This window comes from Acanthaster planci, linkage group LG07 (assembly GCF_054643075.1).
Source record: "Acanthaster planci isolate LZ-2023a linkage group LG07, COTS_SCS, whole genome shotgun sequence".
NCBI classification, from domain to species: Eukaryota; Metazoa; Echinodermata; class Asteroidea; order Valvatida; family Acanthasteridae; genus Acanthaster; species Acanthaster planci.
In genome coordinates, this window is record NC_141783.1 from 3,000,652 (window position 1) to 3,009,949 (window position 9,298).

At 39.6% G+C, this 9,298-nt stretch overlaps 2 long non-coding RNA genes across 2 annotated transcripts; both read right to left on the reverse strand.

Moving 5' to 3' along the window:
- Positions 1-3,796: 3,796 nt before the first annotated feature.
- LOC147798530 (uncharacterized) lies at positions 3,797-5,217 on the reverse strand. The gene is made up of 3 exons (XR_015425784.1): positions 4,821-5,217; positions 4,444-4,599; positions 3,797-4,286 (listed from the first exon to the last, which is right to left on the reverse strand). It is a non-coding gene; the product is annotated as an uncharacterized LOC147798530 (long non-coding RNA).
- A 2,011-nt stretch (positions 5,218-7,228) lies between these two features.
- On the reverse strand, positions 7,229-8,269 carry LOC147798531 (uncharacterized). Its single transcript, XR_015425785.1, has 3 exons — positions 7,870-8,269; positions 7,491-7,647; positions 7,229-7,333 (listed from the first exon to the last, which is right to left on the reverse strand). It is a non-coding gene; the product is annotated as an uncharacterized LOC147798531 (long non-coding RNA).
- Positions 8,270-9,298: the final 1,029 nt, after the last annotated feature.

The window sequence follows — 9,298 nt, forward strand, 5'->3', positions numbered from 1 at the left end:
CCGTGCCTTGCTTTGTTGACGTACCCTACTTGTACCGTCATTTCTGTACAGTCTCCATTACTACAGGTAAGTCATTCAGGTGAGTACAGTGTACTTACATGTAAATGATTGGAGTTGCTGCCGTGCACTGATTTGGGGAATCGGCATGTTTATTTTTTTTTTCACTGAGCAAGGAAACAGACAGGTTGAATAGAAGAGGTGCGGGGGAGGTTACATTTGTTAAAATTGACTGAGGGTGTAAGTTGCTCACAAAGTACTGCTATGGAAAAGACTGACAACTTTCTTTTTAGCTTTGTTGTAGTTATAACAGTATAATGTGTGAGTGAGGTTTGATCTTCCAGTAGAAAGGAATACAGTAGAACTGTAGATACATGCATAGCACAAATCACTACAGATAAGTTCAAAAGAAGTTCAAAGTACTTGTTTTTCCGGGGGGGGGGATTGCCACAACAGAATTTTCAGTCTTGGTGTCATTCTCTGTAGTGACGTCACTGTTGTCACTGTCACTTGAGTGACTGAGAATGAACTGTCATGACTATCCGAATCATCTAGAAAAATTCCTTGAAGTGCATCAGCACTGTACATCCTACTCATGCATCTCAAATGAAAGCATCCATAAGCAGGGTAATTCAGGATTGTTCTCATTTTGATGAAAAAGGGAAGAATTGCCTGCTTGTGATGGTCTCTGGTGATATGGACAGAGACTTGTCTTAACATGCTACGAAGTGACGTTTAATTTCTACTGACAGCCATTTTTCTCATGGATTAACATGGAAGGCCAGTGTAATTGCCAGTGTTCTGCAAATCTACCTACATCATTCTTTTAGAATACAGCATTCCAATTTGACCGTTGAGTGAGAATATAAAGGCTTGTATTGAGGCACTTCACTAATTAGTTCTGTCACAATCAAGGATGGATCCTGAGGCTTGGACAAAAATCAGTTCCCATCCCCCATCTGCATTTGTGTCTTTTCTCCATGGCATGGTTTCAATGACAGAATACTTAATGTGGCATACTGTAAGCCAACACACTGTACTGGCAGATGTGATGGCCTCCATATTTAGCAGTGAAGCAAGTAAATTCAAAGTACCAATGTAAAGTTGACATAGATTAGGACAAGTATCACACATTTACATATGTAATGCTGTCTCCCTATCTTTAGAGACCCAAGTATCGTGAACACTGTATATGTAAATAAAAAAACCTTAGCAACAAACAAACAATGATGACTGGCCCTTAAAAAGTTCTTTAGACTTATTCTTACTTAAAATCTGCCAGTATTTCTCTTTACAAAGCCCATATTTGAAGCAGTGAACACATTTAATTTCACAAATAATTTTACAATTTGCTACATGTACATGTACATACATACTTACATGTATAACCTTTGTATTTCACAATATACACATTCGTTATGAGGTATGGAAACTTCCATAATACGTGCCATTTACAAGTGCCAACAAGTTATCATTGTATGGAGGGAAGCCTTGAAAGAATTCTTTAATCAATTTGTGATACAAATAATTTCCATTCTTTGATGGCCTCTGCAGTCCAGTAGCATGCATACCTTTTTCTAGCAGAAATGCACATACATGTACAGTACATGGATTAGTTTTGATTTTGTCATTTGGCAAAATTCTTGAGACAACAAGTACAATGTACATCCATTCTTGGGATGTTTAGCTGGCTCCCTCCAGGTCCGCCGGTGTCTTCTGATACGTCCATTCACATCTTGAAGTGGGACAGCGGTATATCGGACTTGCCTTTCCTTTCATTTGAGCATCGTGTACAGACTGGCATCTTTGCTATTGATCATAAGCAATGTAACTGATTGAGTTGCTGTAAATTATAAATGTAATTGTAAAATTAAATGTAATATAAATTGCTTGTGGATTTAAAAACACACCTGCAATTTGCTGTGAGCAATAAAACATGCTGGACACACATCAGAATGCGGTGGTATTTGGACTTTAATAGAGCGCAAATTGTATGGCACAAGGAAAAAAACGCTGTAACAGAAAACACATAAAAAGTCGAAGTTACAACTTGGAAATCAAGATGAACTCCACCAATTTCAGCTGACAAATTATATTTTCACCATTGATCATTTACTGATCATCCGGTATTAAAATATACCTCACTCAACAGAACATAGCCTTCCCAGAGAAACAAGAAGATCAACTTCTCTGGCCAAGGTCTAACTCCTTTCCCAAATTTGCATTATAAACCTCACTGAATGCAGTGCATTAACATATAACTTAGTTGAAAAAACACTGACACAAGAGAAAAGACAAAACATACCCCAAACCTTCCCAGGGGTGCCTTAACTCACACACACTCCTAGGCCAGTGGCACCAAGGCCAACTGGACCCTACACTGCCAGTTCACTTCATGCTCCACAGCTGTGTCACAGGGTCAAAACCAAAAGTGAGGTGGGTGCACAAAACAGCCAAAACAGAAGAGATAATCTTTTAACTTCTACACTAAACTAAATGCACTTCGTTTAACAACTAAATCACCAGTGACAGGAAACAACTTGATGCTGAAATTCCTATTTGACCAGCACTGTATTAAACCAAGTATTATGGACACTGCAATATTATAAAAAACTAAGCATGCATGATATACCAAAAATGGGGAAATGGTTACAAACTACTGGTAGCAAACTAAACAAACAAGACTTTAAAATTAATGCGTGGTAAACAATACAAAAGTATAAAAGATAAAAAGAAAGAAAGAGAAAAAAACTCTGCCTGACAAACACCAGAAAATTCAATGAGCCAACACTTCATACAAGTTATATTTCAAATCTCAGAATCATGTATCCTAAACTTTGCCAACAACAACCAGTACTACATTTTCCATAATCAAGCTAGTTACAAGTGAGAGTTCAAAGAAATTGTGACATGTAATCAGAATAGTAAGGAAAATCATCTTATCCCTTAACCTTTTAAATGACTTACATGTAGAATAATTTTTCCAAGTCCAGGATGCTCAGTAAGGTTAAACATAGAATTACTTGAAACTAACAATGGATTGTACTCAAACACCTGAAAGAATAGACACACCAACAAGGCAGTTTTATTGTGTGTGTATGTGTCTCTCACAACAGCTTCAATTTTAATCAATGTTTAACTGTTCATCTGGAATACCAATACCACAAATTTAGGGCAAACCGGATTAAGAAGTCAAGCAATCTCAACAAACAAAGAAAACTATAGTTATAGGCGGTACCCATGACCACCAACATATCAACAGTGGTTGTGATACCCAAGACCACTATTCACCAACACACCAACAGCCGTTGTGTAATTATATTAGAGCAAACAATGAAAATGTAATAGAACTATTAAGGTGCACAGCACATGCAACCTGTTAGGCACCTGTCTAAAATAATGAAACTTTACAAAATCACATGGCAAATGTGGTAAACTCAAGTGCCCTCCACTGGCACCTGTAGAGGGGAATAGCCCTTGTGGTACATCACTGTGGCACCTCGATCAATGGTGGACAGGCGAACAGTCAAATTCAAGTCCACTGGCTTGATGCCATATGCATCATGTCATCTTAAAAAATAGGTTACAGTTAGCTAGAGAATTGGATTCACTGGTCAAGTGGGTGCCGGGAGTGTTTAATCTCAAAGGTATGGTGTGATAAATTTTGTTGATTTATAGCACGGTACATGCAGTGTTTTTTGACATGGATGAAACTTTTGGTAACCTTTTAATTTTTTTATCAGCAATCATTTTCCAAGGTGTGCACACTACGCCTTAAACCCTCAAACCCAGATAGTCAAATCCCCAAGATTCCTTCTTTATGCGTTTGTGTAGGCAAATTGTATCTAAATTGTGTACAGCTTATAGTTATGTGATGCTTTAGCACCCATGTCCAATTTTGCCCATTTTTGTTAGACACGTCCATGACCTAAAACAAAGAACAGCGGTTACCCTTGGTATTAGATTGTTTGACGCGCAAGGAATAGAAATACCCCTGACCTATGAGTTATCTCATACATGTTAGCGTTGCAAAACTGTTTACATAAAACATGACGGTAAATATAAGTACATGTATTAGAATGGGAGACACATGTAGGAATTATGGCAACTGACTCATTTCAATACATTTTCTCTTTCTTATTCTCTTTTATTCAGATCATAAAACCATTTACAAACAGATCATTACGTTACAGTCAATGATTTTTCTGTGCATATGGGAATCCGGCTGATGGGGGCCATCAGGTTGGGGCTGCGGGGCACTGGATTATGCTGAGTCGAGTTACGTTGTTCTGCAAAACAAAAACAAATATGGGGAACAATTTTAAATTTTTGTTGCTGCATTGACTGATAAGTTTTCCGATGTTCTCAAGGAGTGAGACTGAATTATACAAACCATATACACGACCTCTTAAGTTTCATTTTAAGGAATTCGAAAGGATATCTTACGAGTCAGGACGATATCGGGCGGTGACAACATCTCCGTGAAAGGGTCAGAGATTGCAAACACATTGGTGTTCCTGGGTATCGGTGTTGTCGTTATCCTCGTCCCCATCCTCATCGTCGTCCCTCAAATCCAGCTCCGCATTAAACCAGGGGGCGTTCCTGGGAAAAAAAACAAAAAACATGCAGAATCAGAAACGAACACATCGGTGCGTCACATGACGAAAAAATCTTTGCCCCTTCATCAGAAATAACGAACATGTACGATCGAGCTATGGTAATTTGTATACCGGACCTTGAGAGCAAACGAATTACAGCATTATTTTAACTTGCTTTTGGACTCAAAATCAAAAACAATTCTGGAATGATCATGGGGAACTTACCAGTCGATTAGTGGATTTCGGAGATCTAAGTATTCCCTTGCGGCCGCCTGTATATCGGGCGTCACGTTTGGCCGGGCGCTTGGAGCATTTTCTACCGTAGTGCTGAATGAATAAAAAAGCCATAACGACATTCAATTGGGACACTTTAAAAAATTCATAATTCTTTGTCGTCATCACTACACAGATATGCACAAGTTTAATGAGCTGATGAGACCGATTCATGTATAACTAGGTTAAACGGAAAAAAAGACAAAAGGGCACGAACAATTAATGGCAAAAAAGAGAGACTAAAACACAGTAGCTGTGCATTTAGAACTTTGATTCTATAAGACACTGTTATAACCACGCTCAGTTATGAAAGTTTGTGAATCCTACATTTGGGATGCAATTCCTTGCACACTTCATTTCCATTCTCATAGATACAAATAGTGGTTCCAGGAGAAAGTACATGCCAGGCCAAATGACAGGCCCTACTAAGAGTCAAACATCATACAAGGTGGATATATATTTTTTTTAAAATGAAGGCCTACTTTGTCACCTCTTCTTCGGATGATTTTTCCTTCTTCGACCCATGTTTACAGCAGATGACACAGATACAGTGTATTTGGCTCGCCATGTTGTGGCAAGAATGTCTCAGAAATCATGTGATTTCATCGTTCTACTAACTGCCACACATCACCTGATCGAACTCCCGTGACTTTTCCTAACTTTTCCCCACCTAATTATTGAGGGGGGTGTCAATCTTAGTATCACCCTGGCAGTGATATACTCATCATGTTCGTGTAAACTGTACAGGAGGCTTCAGAAGATTCAGACGTTATCCAATAAGCTGCCTTCCTGCACACAATGTGTTCCAACATTGTGCTATGTGCCAACCCGCAGTGCCTCTGTCTTCTGTAAACAATACAAAAGTATAAAAGATAAAAAGAAAGAAAGAGAAAAAAACTCTGCCTGACAAACACCAGAAAATTCAATGAGCCAACACTTCATACAAGTTATATTTCAAATCTCAGAATCATGTATCCTAAACTTTGCCAACAACAACCAGTACTACATTTTCCATAATCAAGCTAGTTACAAGTGAGAGTTCAAAGAAATTGTGACATGTAATCAGAATAGTAAGGAAAATCATCTTATCCCTTAACCTTTTAAATGACTTACATGTAGAATAATTTTTCCAAGTCCAGGATGCTCAGTAAGGTTAAACATAGAATTACTTGAAACTAACAATGGATTGTACTCAAACACCTGAAAGAATAGACACACCAACAAGGCAGTTTTATTGTGTGTGTATGTGTCTCTCACCACAGCTTCAATTTTAATCAATGTTTAACTGTTCATCTGGAATACCAATACCACAAATTTAGGGCAAACCGGATTAAGAAGTCAAGCAATCTCAACAAACAAAGAAAACTATAGTTATAGGCGGTACCCATGACCACCAACATATCAACAGTGGTTGTGATACCCAAGACCACAAGTCAGATATAGTGATACCCAATGACCACTATTCACCAACACACCAACGGCCGTTGTGTAATTATATTAGAGCAAACAATGAAAATGTAATAGAACTATTAAGGTGCACAGCACATGCAACCTGTTAGGCACCTGTCTAAAATAATGAAACTTTACAAAATCACATGGCAAATGTGGTAAACTCAAGTGCCCTCCACTGGCACCTGTAGAGGGGAATAGCCCTTGTGGTACATCACTGTGGCACCTCGATCAATGGTGGACAGGCGAACAGTCAAATTCAAGTCCACTGGCTTGATGCCATATGCATCATGTCATCTTAAAAAATAGGTTACAGTTGGCTAGAGAATTGGATTCACTGGTCAAGTGGGTGCCGGGAGTGTTTAATCTCAAAGGTATGGTGTGATAAATTTTGTTGATTTATAGCACGGTACATGCAGTGTTTTTTGACATGGATGAAACTTTTGGTAACCTTTTAATTTTTTTATCGGCAATCATTTTCCAAGGTGTGCACACTACGCCTTAAACCCTCAAACCCAGATAGTCAAATCCCCAAGATTCCTTCTTTATGCGTTTGTGTAGGCAAATTGTATCTAAATTGTGTACAGCTTATAGTTATGTGATGCTTTAGCACCCATGTCCAATTTTGCCCATTTTTGTTAGACATGTCCATGACCTAAAACAAAGAACAGTGGTTACCCTTGGTATTAGATTGTTTGACGCGCAAGGAATAGAAATACCCCTGACCTATGAGTTATCTCATACATGTTAGCATTGCAAAACTGTTTACATAAAACATGACGGTAAATATAAGTACATGTATTAGAATGGGAGACACATGTAGGAATTATGGCAACTGACTCATTTCAATACATTTTCTCTTTCTTATTCTCTTTTATTCAGATCATAAAACCATTTACAAACAGATCATTACGTTACAGTCAATGATTTTTCTGTGCATATGGGAATCCGGCTGATGGGGGCCATCAGGTTGGGGCTGCGGGGCACTGGATTATGCTGAGTCGAGTTACGTTGTTCTGCAAAACAAAAACAAATATGGGGAACAATTTTAAATTTTTGTTGCTGCATTGACTGATAAGTTTTCCGATGTTCTCAAGGAGTGAGACTGAATTATACAAACCATATACACGACCTCTTAAGTTTCATTTTAAGGAATTCGAAAGGATATCTTACCGAGTCAGGACGATATCGGGCGGTGACAACATCTCCGTGAAAGGGTCAGAGATTGCAAACACATTGGTGTTCCTGGGTATCGGTGTTGTCGTTATCCTCGTCCCCATCCTCATCGTCGTCCCTCAAATCCAGCTCCGCATTAAACCAGGGGGCGTTCCTGGGGAAAAAAAACAAAAAACATGCAGAATCAGAAACGAACACATCGGTGCGTCACATGACGAAAAAATCTTTGCCCCTTCATCAGAAATAACGAACATGTACGATCGAGCTATGGTAATTTGTATACCGGACCTTGAGAGCAAACGGATTACAGCATTATTTTAACTTGCTTTTGGAGTCAAAATTAAAAACAATTCTGGAATGATCATGGGGAACTTACCAGTCGATTAGTGGATTTCGGAGATCTAAGTATTCCCTTGCGGCCGCCTGTATATCGGGCGTCACGTTTGGCCGGGCGCTTGGAGCATTTTCTACCGTAGTGCTGAATGAATAAAAAAGCCATAACGACATTCAATTAGGACACTTTAAAAAATTCATAATTCTTTGTCGTCATCACTACACAGATATGCACGAGTTTAATGAGCTGATGAGACCGATTCATGTATAACTAGGTTAAACCGAAAAAAAGACAAAAGGGCACGAACAATTAATGGCAAAAAAGAGAGACTAAAACACAGTAGCTGTGCATTTAGAACTTTGATTCTATAAGACACTGTTATAACCACGCTCAGTTATGAAAGTTTGTGAATCCTACATTTGGGATGCAATTCTGTTGCACACTTCATTTTCATTCTTACAAGATGAATACAAATAGTGGTTCCAGGAGAAAGTACATGCCAGGCCAAATGACAGGCCCTACTAAGAGTCAAACATCATACAAGGTGGATATATATTTTTTTTAAAATGAAGGCCTACTTTGTCACCTCTTCTTCGGATGATTTTTCCTTCTTCGACCCATGTTTACAGCAGATGACACAGATACAGTGTATTTGGCTCGCCATGTTGTGCCAAGAATGTCTCTGAAATCAAGTGATTTCATCATTCTACTAACTGCCACACATCACCTGATCGAACTCCCGTGACTTTTCCTAACTTTTCCCCACCTAACTATTGAGAGGGGTGTCAATCTTGGTATCACCTTGGCAGTGATATACTCATCATGTTCTTGTAAACTGTATAGGAGGCTTCAGAAGATTCAGACGTTATCCAATAAGCTGCCTCCCTGTACATAATGTCTTCCAACATTGTGCTATGTGCCAACCCACAGTGCCTCTGTCTTCTGTAGATTTGCATAAATCTTTACATGCACAGCTTCAGTGCTTTAAATGCTGGGTCATCACTCAGCTCCCTCAGCACAGATGTGAGGTGGTTGCCTCCAAGGGTGTAGTACTGAGAGGATTCTGGACGGCTGTAATCAAAGTTCTCACCAATCAGTAGCACTGGGAGAACAGTGCTGCAGGACAGGCGTTCCTTCAGCCCTTCCATGATTTGCTCCTTGTGTTTCTCATTGATGGGGTGAAGGAGAAGCTTGACTGAAGGCTCTTACAAGTACACTACTGATTTAATTGAGGTACCCCTCGAACTCGTACGCACCTGGCGGTTAAAGCCTCGCATCCACTCGAAAATTTTGCGAGGGAAAACGAGCGCTCGCGATACCCGCAAGCGTAAACGAGCCCTCGCGGGCACGCTCGCGAGACAGCACGAGCGCTGTCGAGTACAGTAAACAACGAGCGTTAGCGAGTGCCACTTGTGGGTGACGGATGACCTCCACGCGTGCTCCGAATACCGGCCCAGTCACGACTCAGTGG